Genomic DNA, 19,744 nt, shown 5'->3' with positions numbered 1-19,744 from the left:
TTTTGTGGTTCCAGAGAGGTAAGATCTTACTTAGACATGTCAAAAATCTATAAACACCTCAAGAACATAATTTTTCATTTGTTTATAGCTAGTATTATGAATTGTGTTCTGCTGCCATATTTACATGATTTTCACTGAAATATGATATTTTCATTAAAAATGAATAGGCTGATATTTCATTTCAACATGATGAACAGAACCACAAATTAGACTTTCTTCTCAATTGATATACTCCATGGTTGAGGTACAAATTCGGATAGAATTCTAGGAACTAAACTAAGATCAGTATGTCAGAATATGAAGTGTAATGGGAAGAGGAATGGAAAGAGATAATAATACTGAAGAGCTAAGTATTTCCAGGGCTTTTGTAGTGCTTTAAAAATCATGATAAGGATATTGGCCTTTGTTCTAAGAGCAGTGAGGAACTATTTAAGATGAGAAGCCAGTAGATGACATAATTATATTTTTATTTTAGAAACATCATTCTGGCAATACAGGAAAAGGAACAGTATGTGATTAATAGCAATATATGAGAATATACACATAAATAAAAATATTGCTATAACTTTTAATTTTCTCTAAGACAAAGGCTAAGGCAATTTACTAAAAGTTGTAATTTATTTATATTGTTTTTCAATTTATTTTCAGTTGATGTGTTTTCCTTTTTGAATACCTTTATGTTTCAAATAAAATACTCTTTCTAGGTCAAGTGAATGGATTTTAATTGATTGGTTAATATTTGATGTGAATTTTTATTATTTGTACTTTAGGTTATAGTAAATATCAAGTAATTAAAGTTATTGAACTTTTGTTACTTCAGAGGTAGAAAGACACAAGAGAATACTATTACAAGAAAAATGATAATTTATGAAAGCATAGTTATTTCTTTTAAACCTTTTAGAGAGCTGAGGTTACACCATGCTAACTGAGTTTCAAAGAGTGACAAGTCTTTCCAAAGATGAATGAGATATGTTGACTCTTTCACCATTGGTAGCCATGGGGAAAAAACAGCCTTCATAAAAAGAGGTAAAAATGAAATTAGCTAAAATTATAATGAATCTAAGCAGAGTGTGTGCTAATATATTAGTTTCAAATAATTGGGGGCCCTGAACAAAAAGAGATTTTAAATGTATATTCAATCTCCTTTCAGTGGACTATGTCTGCATGTCAATGAGAAAGAGCTACTAAGGGAGAGAGGGAAATAAAAGTTCCTGCCATTGGGGATGGCTAGAAAGAAATACTGAGCCCATTATCCTTCCCTAGTGCAAAACATGGGCCTTTTATCACTAGGAAAGAGTTGGAAAGCTCTTTCTTCTCTAAAACACACTAGAGATACAAAGTGGAGTTTGGATGTCATACTGGGAAAGGGAAGTAATGCTAAGAAGACCTAGAATGAGATTAAGACAAAAAAATTGCCCTCATCATAAACCTTACAATGCATAACAAGCAACAGCAGGCTACTGACAGAGGGTAAGAGTGTGGATACAGACCCTTTTATAGCAAAAGCACAGGAACTACTGAAAGGTGTGATTGGGGTACAGACAGACATGAAGAGCAAACCAACCACAGAAGGAATTTGAAGCCTATACTATATTAAAGATGAAAACTGCTAGTACAAATCCAAAACCTAGCTCAACTACATATTAGATTGGCAACTCTCCACATTAATGGCTTGACAAGAAATTGGATGCCCATGTTGGGGGATAAATACTCTTGACCTGAGTTTCCATTGCCCATCTATACTAGCACTAGAAACGGCTACCATAAGAATAAACATGAATTTTCCTTTTCCATTTAATCACTTTAAAATGTAATTAACTATGTTTATTGGTTTCCTAGTGTTGCTATAATAAATTGCCACAAACTAAGATTAAAACAACAGGAATTTATTATCTCAAAATTCAAAATCAGTGTTTTCTAGGCATTAGCATTATGGGAAGGGTAGACTATCATGGTTGTCAGAAAAATATTTTGGACTCATGGAAATCTTCTATATCTAAATTGTGGTGGTGATTACTTTTGACATACCTAAAAATAGTTCATTTTACTTTATGTAAATCACACCTCAGTAAATCAGTAATAGGTGGAATTGTGACACTTCAACATTTTTATGTTAAAGTCCTAATCCCAGGTACCTCAGAGAATGTAATCATATAGAGAAATAGGGTTTTTACAGAGGCAGACAAATTAAAATGTGGTGATTGGGGTGGACCCTAATCCAATATGACTTGTGTTTGTATAAAAAAGGAAAATTTGTTCACAATGACACATAAAAGAATGATGACATGAAGAGAGATAGGAAGAAGGCAGCTAGCTATAAGCCAAAGAGAGAGGCAGGGAACAGATTTTCTTCAGCCCTCAGAAGGAACCAACTCTGCCAACAGCTCAGTTTTGGACTTCTGATCTCCAGAACTGTGAGACAATACATTTCTGTTGTTTATGATAGCAGTACTTTGGGTTGGCAATCCTAGCAAATTAATATACCTGACTTTAAAGTGTATATATATATATATATATATATATATTTATATTTATATCTCCACAATTTGAAAATTAAAATAATGATCATTATAATGTAGCCATTTCAATGAGAGCACAAAACTTAATGTCTCTCTTTCAGTATCCCTGTATACATGAACAATGAAAAAATATTTGATTTAATATATTTTATATCTACTTTACTAGTTTTAATACCTTTGATTAGATTATCTCTGGAATATCAAAAATTTTTCCTTAGTAAGATTTTTTGCAGGTGTACCTTTTTTGTTTTGCTCAAAGCTCTGAATTACCCATTACCTAAATTATTAAATATTGTTTTAACTCTTAAAAAGTCTAAAACGATTATGCAAGTATCTCATCTTGACATCTTCTCTATGAAGAGATCAGCTCTACCACATACTATTTATTAAACCCTCTTAAAGTAAAGATTCTGCAAATTAGACAAAGAAGATTGTGACAGCAAGAGTCATGGTACATATCCATGTACATAAGGTGGGCTCTTTAGACATTACGTTTCCTAGAGAAAAGAAGGGTCTCCTTAAACCTACTCTGTTTATAAACTTCAAATGAGATGATGACATGCTATATTTTTCACTTGGCAGTTGGCATTGCACATGGTGGTAACTCTCAAAAAGAATTGTGATTACTTGATGTAGTGAAATATATGTTGCACAAATATGGATGTCAAAACACACTGTAATTAAAAATGCACTAAATCATGCTCTAGTCTTGGTGGAGCTTTATAATTACCAAAGCCAGTTGGGTTGCACTAGAAAAATAAAAATTTCTTACTCTCAAAACTGACAAGTTCAGACACATCAGTCATGAATCTGCAACTTGGAGGCAGGCCCAGGGGAGGAGGTTGGTGAATAGCTGAGTATAATTACCCATCAAAATAGCAATCTTTAAATGGATTTCTGTAGACATGTTAAAGAAGTTTGTTGCATGTCCAGTGCTTATAATCATAATTTCATTAGCGTTATTATTTATTTTACTCATGTGACCTTATTTAATACAATCATTTTCATTGCTGCTGCTTTCTGTAATCTTTTTCAGGAATGGATATTTAATTATGTTCTTACTTTATCAATTTTATACTGAGTATATCTAGACACTATGTGTAAGAACATTTTAGACTTAATCTTATTGTTGAAAGCATAATAAAATAAATAATTTAAATGAGACTTATTTTTATGCATTCTAATAAAATTGTATACATAATTATATACAGAAACTTGAATGGCTTAGGAGATTGATAATAAAATTACAGAGTTTTCTGCCTTTAGGTCACAAGTTCAAAACTAACCTCATAGTATAAACCAAGAAAAAATAAATAAATAGCTATGGTAACAATAACTTCATATTGTGATTCAACAGTTTTGTTTGCGAGTATCTATAAAAAGAAGTAGGCAGAGTATCGAGAAATGCATATCTGTTCAAATCTTTGAAACTTCTCTCCAAAAGTAGTACTCTAGTATTGTAGTCTTCATTCCCTGACAGAAGAGATAGATAGATGATAGATAGATAGATAGATAGATAGATAGATAGATAGATAGATAGATAGATAGATGATAGATGATGATAGATAGATGATAGGTAGATAGATAGATAGATAGATAGATAGATAGATAGATGATAGATAGATAGATAGATAGATAGATAGATAGATAGATAGATAATGAAAGGGTTAAAGAGAATAAAACAGGGCAGAGGAAGCTTATTGTGCTTAGGAGATATCTTGCAGAAAGCTTGTAGACTTGAGCTCGGCATAGCCTACATAACCACTAGACATCTGGTGTCAGGAGGAACCAAGGACGGACTGGACTGGTCAGTCAAGCTCTGTACATCAGCAGAACTGCTTGCAGCCAGCAGAAGTTAATAAAAGCCTTCCCACGCCCGCTTCAGTTGCCATTGGTTTTTTTTTTTTTTTTTGGACTCAGCCCACCTGCATCCAGGTGCCTGAAATAAAAGTTCTTTTGATACATTACGGCCTCATGTGTAGGTGCACAACCCCAGCCCACTCCAAACCTTTCAGATAATAGATAGACACAGACAGATAATAGACAGACAGATAGAAAACAGGTATTTATTATGATAGCAATTTATATCCAATTTCACATAGATATGTTCATATATAATTAAACTTGAACATATTTTCCCTGAGAATAATACAGATATGAAAGCAGAAAATCACCCATATCTTCCTATTGATTTTTTAAAATATGTCCTTCTAAGCTTAGTTAACACTCCCCTGGTTGACCAAATGTGCATTTCCTAAAATCCTTTGCAACCTCCAGACTCTACCCCTACTTTTTGTAGAATAAGTTATGGTAGTAAGTAGAAGATTTTCCTCTTCTTCAGGCACATTTTATATTAAAACTAGAGGCCCGATGCACAAAATTCATGCAAGAGTAGGTCTTCCTTCTCTGGGCTGCAGGCACTGGCTTTCCTCTGGCACCCAGGACCCAGGCTTCCCTCACAGCCCCAGCTTCATCTGGAAGGACATCTGGTCTAATTAGCATATTACACTTTTATTATTATAGATTAAGGTATCTAACAAATGGTGTATATTTCCTTGCCTTTTATTTTCTGGAAAATCTACTGCTAAATTCCCCTTGGCTACTTAAAAATTGTGCACTCATTAAGTGCCCATCCTGGGCCAACATAAATCTTGCCTTTATGAAGTTTATAATCTAGCCACATTAGGAAAGGATTTGTTAAAGCATTGGTGTAGCCAAGGCCAACTTTCCACATAGGATCTCAGATATAATATTGATGACATGATGGGCACAGAAAACTGCTGAATGCTAAAAACATTGTTATATGACAAAGTGAAATAGAGAAAAAAAAATCCTATCAAATGTGGGAAGAAGAAAGACTTCTAGAAAACAATGGAGTGAGCTTGAATCAGTATTAATACCTGGGAAATGACAGCAGCAGATGAGCTACTTCCATGTGAAACAATTAAGTTTGACAGGGCTTGCTTTGAGCAATGCGTTTTACTGGTCATAAAGCTAAGAGACAGCTCTGCAAACAATGGCAAGCCCTGTATATAGTAACTGCCATCATCACTGAATGAGTGGTCAGATGTTTAATTGGTGACTTTGGAATCACTAATTAGGCACTAATCTTTTAAACAGCCATGTTTGCTTACAGAAATGATTCTTTGGTAAGATCCCCCCCCCCCCCCCCCCCCACACACACACACACAACGTCAGGGCAGCTTTGACTTTTACAAGAGAAAACAAATCTACTTCAGTAGTTGATCTGGCTTTCCAGGGGACCACGCCACTGGATTCCACAATTAGAAAGATGGCTTAACATGTCAAGAACCCTGGTAAAGAAATACCTTTCCTTAAATTGACAGTGAGGGATGAACAAGTGAGACTGAACCCTTTGCTGAGAGAAGATTTAATTGGCAAGGGTCAGGGATTTCATAAAGATATGGAGTTCCTTAAGGATACAAAGGAAAGTATCCTGAAGAGGAAGAAAAACTGCCTAAAGTAGGTCTGGTGATGTCAATGTCAATTTTTTCCTTCACAATCTTGCCTGGGGCTGGTTCTGCCAACACTGAAGAGATGATGACATCTGTATGGCATATCTGTAGTGCTGTAGCATTTTATTTTACAGCTTGGTAAAATAAAGAAAATTTTGGGGAAAAATGAGGGAGGAACTAAATTATTTGTTTTTCTAAAATTCATATTGCTCTACATTCAATAAGAGAATAAAATATACATTAATGGAAAGCCATTCTGAATTTTATTGCTAATTCTCATGTGTTGAAAAAAATATGGTCTCAGACCAAGTAGATGAAGTTTCAATAGTTCTTAAATAACCTAAATTATTATTGCTCTTAATAACCAATAGCTCTAGGGTTCAATAAACATGTTTATTTGAATTAAAAAAAACACACAATACCTGTGTTTTGGGTATGAATGTGTAGTTTATATGTATATTTAAATTTCTGCCAGGAAGAAATATTTTCGAACGACTGCTCTGTATTATGAACTGTGTCATGTATGAACTGTTTTTGGAATGTTTGCAATTGCATTACAATAAAAACATCCTAATTTGGGCAAATGGATGCCTTGAAACTGACTCAAGTCTAAAATATTATACATGTAGCTAGTAAACATGATTATTAATATAGTCATATTTTCCATATTGATCTGAATCAGCTGGAATGATCTTAATAGACTCAATTAGAGTCAAAAAGAAAACTGGGCTGATTCCAAGGTAAATTACTTTGTTTTTTAGCAAAGACACTCAGTTTTTTAATACAACCAATGCCAAGAATACCATAGTGTTCTATTATCAAACATTATTTTTCATTATGTATTCCAACAGATAATTCAGTTAACAATTTCTTCATTTATTCTGCAATCCAGGAATTTGAAACCAATGATTTGTACAAGGTTTATTTTTCAGGCTTTTTTTGGTGGTTCAGCTTTTTTATGTCATTTGCTTTCTCAATTTCTGTAAAACAGTTTTATAAAATTTTACAGAAAGTTTGTTGAGAAGATTCATCCATGTTATGGCACATTGTGATATTACATTTATTTTTACTACTGTGGTATATGCCAATGTGTGAATAACACAGGGTTTATTCTTTCAGTCTGTCACAGTGGGTATCCGCATTATTTCCAGTATTTTGCTGTTATGATATTCTCACACAGGTCTCTGGCAGTTCATGTGCAAATGTCTCTCTGGGGTGCATACCTAGGAGTCAAATTCTGAAACAAGACACATGAATGTTCAAATTTAAAAGGACGTAGGCAATACCAACTTTTCCTTAGGTGGTTTCACCAAGTTGACATCCTACTTTCTAATATTATCACATCGCCATTAATTAATCCTATTAATCTTTTCCCTTATAGACACTTTGGTTAACATAAGATTCTCAGAACTGGTTCATTGGGGTCACTGAAATACAATAACACCTTCGACAATGCTATTTTTCTGATAAAAATATTTATATTTTTATGTGCTTTAAGCTTTCTGCTTCTTTGTTTTGCCAAACTTAAGAGTTTCCTGATTTAGCTCATTTCAAGGATTGTCTTTGTCATCATAACTTTAGAAAGTAATACTTGTTCTCGCTAGTATACTAATTAGTCAAACCAGATGTTTTGTACTAGAAAAAGTTGCACTTTATTTTTTTCAACTCAAATGCATCTGTTAATATGCATTTGATGAATATAAAAAAAAGAGATACAATCCAGAATGATAGTTGTAAATATACAATTTTAAAAAGTTATGTAAAATTAAAATGATAGAAATTTAATATAATTAATTTAAGTTGAGTGAATTGTATGCTATATCTCTAATAACTTATAATTACTTAAAGTAATGAAAAGCAAAATTTATATATTAGTTGAGGAACAAAGGGGATGAGAAATATATTATTTCAGTAAACATGCTTATGCATGTGTTCAATTCTGACATTTAGCTTCTTAAAAGTGAGAATAACTATGTTATTTTAATTAGACATGATGATCAAAATTTTTCTGTGTATTTAATGAAGGAGACAGAATATGCTACTGAAAAATAATCAGTTCAACATTAGCATTATAATTTTATTTATTAATAAGGAGAAAATATTTTAACATGTAATAATTCAAATAAAGTAAAATGGTGGTTTCTTAGAATTAAATATTTCAAGATAGCATTTGTAAGATTTAACTACATTATTAGATAAGAACTAACACATCCAAAATAAATAATTCCTATCTGCAACTTTTATCTAGTATAATTTGAAAAATATGCTGTCTTTAATAGCATCCTAATCACATTAAGATGTTAAAGTAATATTACATTGGATATTTTTAGATTCTTTTCTTCTAATGATTCATCTTAGGGGTAGGGATTGAAATTAACTTTTAAAAATTGCATTAAGTATGTGAATGAAAGCCATTTTTAAGAGTTTATTTTTTCTTTCTGAAGCATACTGCTTTACTCTAGCCATATATTTTCTCAAGAGCAATGAATTCTTTTAAAATAGTAGAGATTTGGCAAAGATGAGGACAATAAATGAAAATTACCATCAACCTGACCACCAGCAATCTACTATATATCTAATTTAAGAGCATTCTGCAAGGAAGGAAATGTACCAATCTTTTCTTCCCCACGTCTTTCTTAACAGAAATAGATATAAGACAGGGAAAATCAAAAGCTTCCATAGTGGGATTAAGGTAGTTTAGTGAAGGCATCCATGAAAACAATAGTAATTTGCAACATCTGACGGGATGAGTGAGTGGAAAACTTATTTATTTTGCTGTTCATAGTTATTACATTAAGAAAATGAATTAGCCCTAGCTGGTTTGGCTCAGTGGATAGAGCATCAGCCTCTGGACTGAAGGGTCCCAGGTTCGATTCTGGTCAAGTGCACATGCCCGGATTGTGGGTTCCATTCCCAGAAGGGGGTGTACAGGAGGCAGGGGATCAATGTTTCTCTCTCATCATTGATATTTCTCTCTCTCCCTCTCCCTTCCTCTCTGAAATCAATAAAAATATATTTTATAAAAAGGAATTTAAGGAAAAAATAAACAAAAACCTAGGCCATGCTATAAAAGAGTAATATAGTAAAGTGAGGAGTTATGAATTGACTCCATTAAAACAACGCACTTTTGTTCATGAAAATAATCCCAATTTGAAGACCACCATTCAATGATACAACTGGGGGAAATCATCTTACTTCTTTCTATCAAAAGTGAACTAGGCAGCCCTACCCAGTGTGGTTCAGTGGTAGCACATTGGCCCACCCACCAAAGGGTCATGCGTTCAATTCCAGGTCAAGGGCATGTACCTGGGTTGCAAGTTCATCTATAGACCTGGTTGGGGCTCTCTCACATCAATGTTTCTTTCTATAGCTCACTCTCCCTCTACTCCTTCCCTTCCATTCTCTCTAAAATTCAATGGAAAAAATATCCTTGGGTAAAAGTGAACTAGGCATACCATACTTACATAAGCCTGAATCAGGCTTTATATAAACATTAAAATGGCAAAAGTTGGAATCCAAACTAAACTAGACTGAGGGCAGTGTTGTTCACTAGATCATTTCTTCTACCTAGGATGACCTGATGCTCTGGTTTTGTTTCCTGCTGAAGGTATGTTATACCTACCTACTGTCCCGGCATATCTTTCCTTTCTCCTCTCTCTCTCTCTTTTTCTCATTCCTTCCTGTTAGGTCGGATAAAATAATTGAATTAATACCCCTCCCCTGGGAACTGACCTTTAGGCCACTTCACAATGGACATTCCCTTTTGCTTAGACCACATTCCATTTTGTTTAGACCACCTTCTATTTGCTAAGAACATTATCTCAAAAGTCTCTTGTCCCAAAAGTCCTAGAACTAGGCCAGAAGACTCCTCAGCTATTCAGCTTTGGGTCCTTCTAGATTGGGGATGCTCAGTTAGGAGGGTCACCCCTCGTTTCTCATGGTGAATTTTTTAGCAGTGGGGATGCCTGCCCTAAACAGTCACCTTTGGATTTGTGGTCTGTCACTCATTATTCCTCTCTTGTGGGCCATGCTACACTCCCTCTGCACACTCACAGGGGAGATCAGGTCCAAGCACCTCATTTTCTTTTGTAACACTGTTTGGTCACAATATAAGCTAAAAAATAAGTCTCAGTGGTCTGAAAATGGCACTTTCAGTTTTAACACATTGTGCAATTTAGGAAATTGCTGTCACCACAATGGAAAATGGTCAAAGAATCCCTATGTCCAGGCCTTTTTCATCCTTCGGTCATGGCCTTCTCTCTGTCAGTCCTGCTCTACCCATCAGATCCTTCTCCTTCACACAAAACATCATACCCTTATTACTTCTGATTCTGAATCTACTTTTGACCCAGCAGACCACCAACCTCCACCTCCTTATGCGATCCCTCCCTCACCTACAGTAGATTCCCAAAACTCAGACCCTCCTAACCAGCCACCACCTTCTCCCCATCAGGGAGCCCAAATCCAGAGAACTCGAGCTTCAATACAGACATTTTCCACTTAACACTCGCTCTGGGGCCACGCAAAGACCATCTTCCTCAACAGCTGCTTCCATTCCTGTGCCCATTCTACCCCTGAGGGAGGTAGCAGGAAGTGAGGGTATTGTCTGGGTACACATCCCATTTTCCATGTCCGACCTCACACAGATTTAGAGGTGCCTCAGGTCTTTTTCTACTGACCCAACCACCTTTACTACGGAAGTTGAGTACCTGACCCAGTCCTATGAGCTAAGCTGGTACAATATCTATGTCCTCCTCTCGCACCCAGAGGTGAAGGATCACATTGGGCTAGCAGCTCAGGACCATGTCCATGCCCTCTGTAGAAGCAGCCACCAACCCAATTGCCACTGATGTGGTCTCCCGAACTGACCAGAGGTGGGACTATCAGGTTAACTCTCCAGGGCACCAGCTCCAAAGCCATATAATCACCTGTCTCATTTCTGGACCCAAAAAGGCTGCCCATAAGGTGGTCAAATATGACAAACAATAAAATCACTCAGAGCCCTGACCAAAACCCAGCTCTCTTCCTCTCCCACCTCACAGAGGCCTTCCAGAGATTTACCACCGTAGACCCTCTTCCCCAAAGGGAACCTTTCTTCTGAACACCCATTTTATATCCCAATCAGCCCCTGATATACACCTTAAACTTTGAAAAATAGACACAGGCCCACAAACCCCTCAAGAAGACCTTATTAACCTGGCCTTTAAGGTCTTCAATAATGGAGATGAGGAGGTCCAAATCCAAAAACAAAGGCAAGTTCAGGCCAAGGCTGAGGCCTAGAAGGAGGCCTGTTAGCTCCTAACCACTGCTCTCATGAACCCCAACCAAGAGTAAGTCAGGGGCTAAGTCTCCTTTAGGCGCATGCTTCAAATGCAACAAGGAAGAACACTGGGCCAAGTCGTACCCAAACCTAAAACCCACTCCTGGGCCTCGCCCGAGGTGCAGAGGGGAAGGCCACTGGAAATCAGACTGCAGTCTGGTCCCTCCAGGTTAGACCTCAGCCAGTCCAGCAAGGCTGCCCTCTAGATCCAGTTTGGAGCTCCCAGACCTCCTGATACTGGCCACTGAAAACAGAAGCTGTCCCGGCCCTGACAAGGCCCCACAGACTTACATCACCAAGACAGAGCCTCGGGTAACGATTGTGGTGGCAGGTAAGCTGATCTCCTCTTTAACTGACTCTGGGCCCACTTATTCTGACCTCCTGGAATTTGCTGGGACCTTTGTCCCCTCCTCAGTCTGTATTATGGGGATTGACAGATTAATCTCAAAGCTATTATCCACCTCACCTCTACACTGCCTCATACTAAATACCCCCTTTATCCACTCTTTTCTCTTTTCTAACTCGGTGCCTGACCAGGGCTACTGCATGACCGCTCATAAAGCCTAGTGGTCCTGAACCACAGTTACCTACCTTGGTTTCACTTTCACCCCATAAAGTCCAGCCTTTTCTTGGACCATAAACACCTAATCTCCTCTGTGACTGTCCCCTTTTTTATACAGGAAATACTTTCCTAGCTAAGACCATTATCTCTCCCTTCCGGACTTTCCCAGAATCCCCACCAGCCCAGAGAATTCTCTGCCCAGAAAAAGTCCCCTAGAGTCCTTTAAAATTTTTGACTCCCTGTCCCTGGCTATTGGCGACATTTGGGGCCTTAGCCCATCTAGTATCCAGATGACCTAATAAATGTATAATCCCTTACCACTTTGATCTGGTGTGTTCCTCCTTTGGCCACCCTAACCCTTCCTTCCTTCCTTCTTGCCTTCCTACTTTCCTTCCTTTCTTCCATTCCTTCCTTCCTTCCTTCCTTCCTTCCTTCCTTCCTTCCTTCCTTCCTTCCTTCTTTCCTTCCTTCCTCTTCCCTTCTTCCATTCTCTCTCTCTCCCTATCCTCCCATCTTTATTCTTTATTATTTTCTTTCTTTTTTTCTTTTTTTTTTTTTTTTGCTGGCAAAACCATCCAAATCTAAATGATACATTTTATAATCATTCTACTTCTACCCTAACTTCCTTCAGTTCATATGACTTTTTGAGAGTGTTGTTCAAGATCAAACCCTAGTTTTATAAAACAGTCCAGAACTACTCAGTTGTAATGTAAGGGGAGAATGTTCTCATCCCTTACACCAATAACCCAGAGACTGAGGTGGTCCCCTTCTGCAATTGTAGTTTTATCCCCAGGTCTAAAGTAATGATTTATAAAACTTACCCACCTGAGACTTTGTTCCAATGGGCAAAAGGAGGGGAAATTTTATAGAAGTGGATATTGAACTTGCAAAATTAAATCTGGTGATTAGCTTCATAGAAAGATAAGCATTGTATTGAATTTTTATATTGATGCTCCTTAAGGGAATAAGAGACTGAAAATGTCTGAGCTTTTTATGTCTCAGTAAAACATAGAGTACATGAATGGGTTATATTTATGTTCATTCAACACTCATTTTGCAGTCTTTTATTAAGTGTTTACAGATTCTCCAATGTCTGTTTTCAAAGAGTTCAAAGTTAAGTAGGGGAGGCAGACAAACATATAAAGAAATACAATAAACTTGGTAGGTGCTACAACGACATAAAGTGGGAAAACAAAAAGAATACTTCCATCATTTCAAAACATTTTAGAAAAATAGTTTGATCCTTCCTGACTTTAGAGGAGTAAAGAGAGCTATATACTTTTAGTTCATGTACTGACTTTCTTCATTCTAACAAAGGTAAGTCCCATTCCTCACCCCTTTCCCCACCCCCAGTGTTTAAATCTTAAAGCTAAATGTAATTGGCATCTATTTTTGATCTTTTATAAACTATTTGTGGAAAAAGGTTTTGCTTCTTGATGCAAAGCCACGGGCAACTGCAATTCATCACAACTGCTCTCCCTGCTGCCTGAATTCTTTGAATAAGGCATTGTGTGAAATTCCAACCTCATTAAATCTGCTGTTTAGCTGTGCTGGGTGCAGCCACTGCGAATCTGCTCTGGGTCAACCCTCCTGCTTGTGAAACCATTTAAGGCAAACAAGATGCCTGCACCATGAGGTGTAACATAATACCATAGTCAGACAGCCACATTCTTTACTACTTAAGTAAATTTCTGCATTCTTTGCTGATCAAACTAAATTCTTTTTTCATTTTTATTTGGTAGAATCACTCAGACAAAATATTTGCTTCCTCGAAATATTAAGCAGCGTTGAAGAGCCATATAGTAAAAGAACAAAGAAACTTATTTCACTTCACTATAGACTACAAAGGGATAAAAATCAGCGTTTAGATTTTCCCTGGTAAAGTGAACCACTTAATTCTACCAAAGAAATTGCCTGATGACACTGCTTGCACAAATGAAGCACAATGTTTTCTGTTCTGCCCTACAGTTTCAGAACAGAGGTACCACCCTAGAATAATTTTATAATTTTATTCTGCTCTAAAGCAACCCAAGAAATCATTAAGAGTTTGTATATATGTGGGGAGTGAGGGAGTAATGCACACATGTGTGTGTTTGTCCTGCACTTGTGAATGTGTGTTAGATAGGTGAATGGGAAATATGTCTACTAGAATTGAGACCATATTCTTATTTCACATGATTTGACAGTTCTCATATGGCAGCAATCACTGTTTTTTACCTACCTTGGTGACATTCTCAAATCAATCAGTGACCTAGATGGGAAAGATTTTATAGACCATTACCCAAGCCTTCAGTCATCCTATTTGTGTTGTGGCCAAACTGTTTTTTAACTGCAAAAATAGACTGTTACTGAAGGTATGAGATTTTCCGAACAGAGACAACAGTATAGTCATTTTGATGAGGAAAAGAAGACAATTTTGGGGGGAAGACCAGCAGCCTAACTCTGTACCTAGTTAATTAGTATCCCTAATGCACACTCCTGTTAGCTTATAGTCTAGTCACTGCCCCTTTCTTAATTATCTGGTCTTGCAAGACCTGTTTACCTAAATACTCACATTTTACAGAGGCCATAAACCATGAACAATACACAACCCCTAGAGGGGGTTATCAGCGCTGGCGCCAGGCCAGGTCTTTAGGTGTGGTCTCACAGCCCCCATCCCAACACATAGGGGCTTTTTGCAAAACCCCCAAAAGGTCCAGAAGTCTGATCCATGTATGGGGGACAAAGAAACCAAAGGGAATAAAAAGAAAGCTTCCTCCATATTGGTTGGCTCAGGATTTAGAGAACTGACCCCCTGAGTCACTGTACTAGTACATGTAAAACATCTGGAAATAAATGGGTTTTCCCTGTGTCTCTGGGTACTCCTGTGGATTTTTCGGTCGCCTGGTAAATTCTGTAACAATTTGGGAGCTGACCTGTAGATTGTTTACAAGTATCTATGATATAACCATTTATTCACAATGCTTCAAATGTGTACACATTTTAAGTTTAAAAAGTTATAAGCCACATAAAAATAAATCATGAATTCTCAGAAAATGCTTATTAAACTCCTTTAAATATGTGGAATTTTAAAAAGCCAATATCTGAAATGTTTGAGATAGTTTAATAAAATAACTAGAATAATAGTTATGTATGTTTTAACTTATTTATATTATCACATAAAAGCTGTGGCAAATTATAAAGTGTTACATGAAGAAAGGACCTAATAAATCCAATATGTCTACACTCAAAAACCCATATTAGTACATTATAAAACATGTCATTTAATGAGACACAAAATACACAGGGTATTTTAATATGAAAAATATTATTAGAAAATGAATAAAAATTGAAATAATATGTAATATTATGCAAATTCAGAATGAGGACAACATTTCCACACATGTTTATCTTTAATAAGTTCTTATTTTGTATTCTTTATTTTTATATGGTAAAATGTACACTTTAGGAAATTTGGAAAGTTGTAAATAATAAAAAACAACAACTAATAAATGTTACATAAAGAAAAGTTTAAGCCGAAACCAGTTTGGCTCAGTGGATAGAGCGTCAGCCTGCGGACTGAAGGGTCCCAGGTTCAATTCCGGTCAAGGGCATGTACCTTGGTTGCGGGCACATCCCCATTGGGGGATGTGCAGGAGGCAGCTGATCAATGTTTCTCTCTCATCGATGTTTCTAGCTCTCTATCCCTCTCCCTTCCTCTCTGTAAAAAATCAATAAAATATATTTTTTTAAAAAAAGAAAAGTTTAAAATTTTATAAACCTGAATTAGATTTTCTGAGTGATGAATGTATCTTTATCCAGCTTAGAATTCATTAGTTGGGATATGTTAATGAACTGAAGATAACCATAGAAGAAGGAATAATCCTATGTAATAAAGAGGGAATATGCTAATTGACCCTCACACCCTCACAAAGATGGTGGTGCTCACAGCCAATAAGGAGGGAATATGCTAATTGACTGCCATACCCTCAAAGATGGCAGCCCCCACAGCCAAAAGATGGCAGCACCCAGGCCCTTCAGCCCCACCAGGGTGGCAGGCACAGCAAGGCCAGGCCTGCCCCCAGGCAGGCCCAGCCGCTCCATGCGCCTGCCTCCAGAGTCCCCCAGTCCCCTCAGCCCCCATCTGCCCAGGGCCGGCCCAAGGTGCAGGCAAGCCTCGGATGGTGGGCTGCCCAGCCACCCAGGGCTGGCCCGAGGTGCAGGCAAGCCTCGGATGGCGGCAGGGCCACCTGAGGCTCAGGTAACCAGCGCCAGCTGAGGCTTGCGCTGCAGGCAGTGGCAGCAGCAGAGGTGTGATGGGGTATCGCCTTCCCCTGATCGCCAGGTTGCCTCCTGCCCCTGAGGGCTCCCGGACTGTGAGAGGGGGCAGGCCGGGCTGAGGGATTCCCCACTCCAGTGCATGAATTTTCATGCACCGGGCCTCTAGTATAATATAAACACATTCATGAATAGATATAAATTATTGACATAGGCATTGTGTAAAATGTTCTATTTGGGGGGAATTTTGAATGAGATCTGGATAGCATGTCTAAGTATATGATACATTTTTCTACTTTCAAAATGTTTCTGTCTTAAGAAGTTTTAAGGAATTTCATTCTCTTTTTGTCATTTCATGAAATCTGAAGATTAGCCAGCCAATGTTTTGTTTAAAACACCAAAGAGAAAAGTTTTGAATGGTTTTTATTGTTTTTCTCTTCCAAATGAAACCAGTACACTAATCATGCACCAAAAATAGTATTCAACAAACATTCATTTAATGTCTACTCCATCTATGGCAGTATTTCAGATGCAAGAGACAATAGATCATTAAAACTTTGTCACTGTCTGAAAGTAGCTCCTAATCTAGTTTGGAATTTTTAAAAGCAAATCAGTAGTCATCATTCAAAGGAATAAGTGAACAACAGACTTCCACTGCATATAATGGTCGTAAAGACAATGAAGGAGTAGACTTCATGCAGCAGAAATAGAAAATGACCTCTAGAAAAGGTTCCTGACAAAATAAATTTCTAAACACTTAAGAAAAGACCATATGGGGATGTCAAGACTGGTAATTTAGAGTAATTAAGGTTGAGAGATAGGTTATTGTTTTATTGGGTTTTTTCAATTTCAAATCCATAAATATCAATTAACTTTCAACTTTATAATGCTTAACGTGACAAGATTCAAAGATGCAATTCTAATTTCTAGAACACAACAGGAAATATCTTTAAATCAGACTACAGTTTTCTTCATAAGACTTGTTGAACATGACCCATTGTTAATAATTAGAGTTCATTTGCAGAACAGATGATATCACAGAAAAATAATGAGTTAAATGATAGGTCAGTGGATAGATATATACATACATGCACACATACAAACATGAAGCATGAAAAGATAGCTTACATTGCAGCTTTCAGTTCATAAGTTTTAAGCAGCCTCTGCTAGGCCTCACATAAAAGCCATAGTGACCGCATTCTATAAACAAAGAGAACTAATAAAGGCTTTGGCTTTAACTTGAAGTTTCTCCTGCCATTGAGTAATTTTCCATGCCAGATACTTAGCCCTTGTTATGACCTAATTATGCATAATTCCTTTGGAATAGGATCATTACAACTCTGCTTATTACAAGCTCAGCAACCATTTAAAGATATTCACCAAAGACATACATGTAGCTAAGCCTGGACAGGGCATCTGAATCCAATTTGATAACCACAGGAAAAAAGTCAGAATGAAAATATCTTTTGAAAACAGCATTTTGGTTTACCCTAGATTAAACCAAGATGGACACAAACACTGCATTTTTTTCATATATTTAAAGAAAAACAAATAGTAGACTTTTAAGACATGATGCCCAGAAATTATATAAGCTAATACAATACAAGTCACAGTTTTATTTAATTCTTAGCCCCATCAAACATACCTTGGGAGATAAAAGGGTCTCCAAGAGACAAATGGCCTTCTCCACATGGGTCTGGATGACTAGCTGGCAACTCAGCAGTGAAAGAATCATATTTTGAAAATTTTCAACACAATAGATTTCTTACATAATAGTTCAGTAGACTAAAAAGGTATATTGTAGATGAATACTACTAAGTGAATATTCTAGAAACTAAATTAATATTAGTGTACCTTATTTGGAAATTTTTAGGCAGCAAAATCATTTTTATTTCTATTGAGTTTGTTGTAAACTAAAACCTGTTAAATCATCTCAAAAATTTACTGATCAGTCATGTTCAGATAAATCAATATGTTTCACATAAGTATAACCTCTAAAAAGCATTTATAAAATATTATGATAGATGCTTTCTTTCTTTAAATTTTTATTTATTTATTTTTTGTTGACACTATTACAGATGTCCCCCATTTCCGGCCTTTATACATGTGTACTCATCTAATCCTCTCCAAATCATTCTTACTTTGTAACAACATGCTTTTACATCTTTTAAAAAGTATATTTGTAGTGATTTTAGAGAGGGAGAGGGAGGGAGAGAAAAATATAGAAATATCAATGATGAGAGACAATCACTGATTGGCTGCTTCCTGCACACCCCTCACTGGAGATCCAGCCCGCAACCTGGGCATGTGCCCTGACCAGAATCAAACCATGACCTCCTGGTTCATAGGTCTATGCTCAGTCACTGAGCAATACTGGCTGGGCTGTAACAACATGCTTTTAGAAGATAGCTCCTTAATGATAGTGATTCCATCTGTGTTGGAATAGTAGAGTGGAGTTAACTTGTTTTGTAGGCAATACCACCAAAGCAATAAAAAATGTGTTTTTATTTAAGGCTATTAAAAACCTTGAACAGAGTATTGTCCTAAAAACTTTAATACCATCTAATAATCATTTTCTAGTCTATAGCTAGGGAATATATACTTGTGTACCAAATGTCTTTTAACAAAAACTGTGTAAATTTGAGTCAACGGATTAAGAAGGATTATATTACAAATTGACCAATCGCTTTTACAATTAACATGTCTGGCTATAAAACACAAATCTCAGAGAGTAAAATGCTTATATCACTATATTATACGAAGAAATTAAATTTAATTAAAATTTGGATAACCTTTTGGTATAAATTATAATATTTTCATGATCTTTGCTCATTTTTATGTCATCAAACATATCTACTGAAGAGAACCTAGCAAGCTTATTCATGCCTCTATGTCTTGATAAGAATGATATAAAATTAGATTAGAGGATGTTTTGCTTTTCTTTTTTTCATTAATAAACTTATGTAGGTTTCAAATGTACATTTCTGTAATGCATGATCTTCCTATTGTATTTTGTGCCCACTACACAAAGTCATATCTTCCATTACCCTTTACTATCTCCCCATCCCCATTACCTTTGGTAACCTCCATATTATTGTCTGTTTCTATGAGTTTTTGTTTGTTTGCTTTTCTTGTTTGTTCATTTGTTGCTTTCAATTTCATATCACACATATGAGTTAAATTATATGGTTCTTAAATTGTTCTGTATTACTTATTTCACTTAGCGTGATATTTTTAAGGTCTATCCATGTTGTCACAAATGCCAGTATTTCATCTTTTTTTATGATTGAGTAATATTTGACTGTATATATGTAACAAATCTTTTTTGCACTCAGCTATCAAAGAACACTTCAGTTGTTTCCATGTCTTGGCCCCCCTGAATAATGCTGTAATGAACATAGGGGTGTACATATTTTTGCAAATATTTTCAATTTTTTTGTGTGGGTATCCAGAAGAGGGTCACATGGTAACTTAATTCTTACTTTTTTGAGGAGCCTCCAAATTGTTTTCCATAGTGGCTATACCAGTTTACCTTCCCAGCAGCAGTTAATTAGGGTCCCTTTTTCTCCACAACCTCTCCAACACTTGGTATTACTGGTCTTGTTAATAG

The 19,744-nt window shown here is 36.4% G+C and overlaps 1 pseudogene across 1 annotated transcript in view; it reads left to right on the top strand.

Moving 5' to 3' along the window:
- Window positions 1-10,798: 10,798 nt before the first annotated feature.
- Window positions 10,799-19,744, top strand: part of LOC308246005 (transmembrane protein 127-like) — a 40,086-nt pseudogene continuing 31,140 nt past the window's right edge. The window contains exon 1 of the transcript in view: window positions 10,799-10,882. The product of the transcript in view is annotated as a transmembrane protein 127-like (transcript). The remainder of the gene's footprint in view (window positions 10,883-19,744) is intronic.

Source organism: Plecotus auritus, assembly GCF_963455305.1.
Source record: "Plecotus auritus genome assembly, chromosome: 4".
NCBI classification, from domain to species: domain Eukaryota; kingdom Metazoa; phylum Chordata; class Mammalia; order Chiroptera; family Vespertilionidae; genus Plecotus; species Plecotus auritus.
Note: the sequence above shows the minus strand (reverse complement) of the source record. Positions and strands in the feature narration are given on the sequence as shown.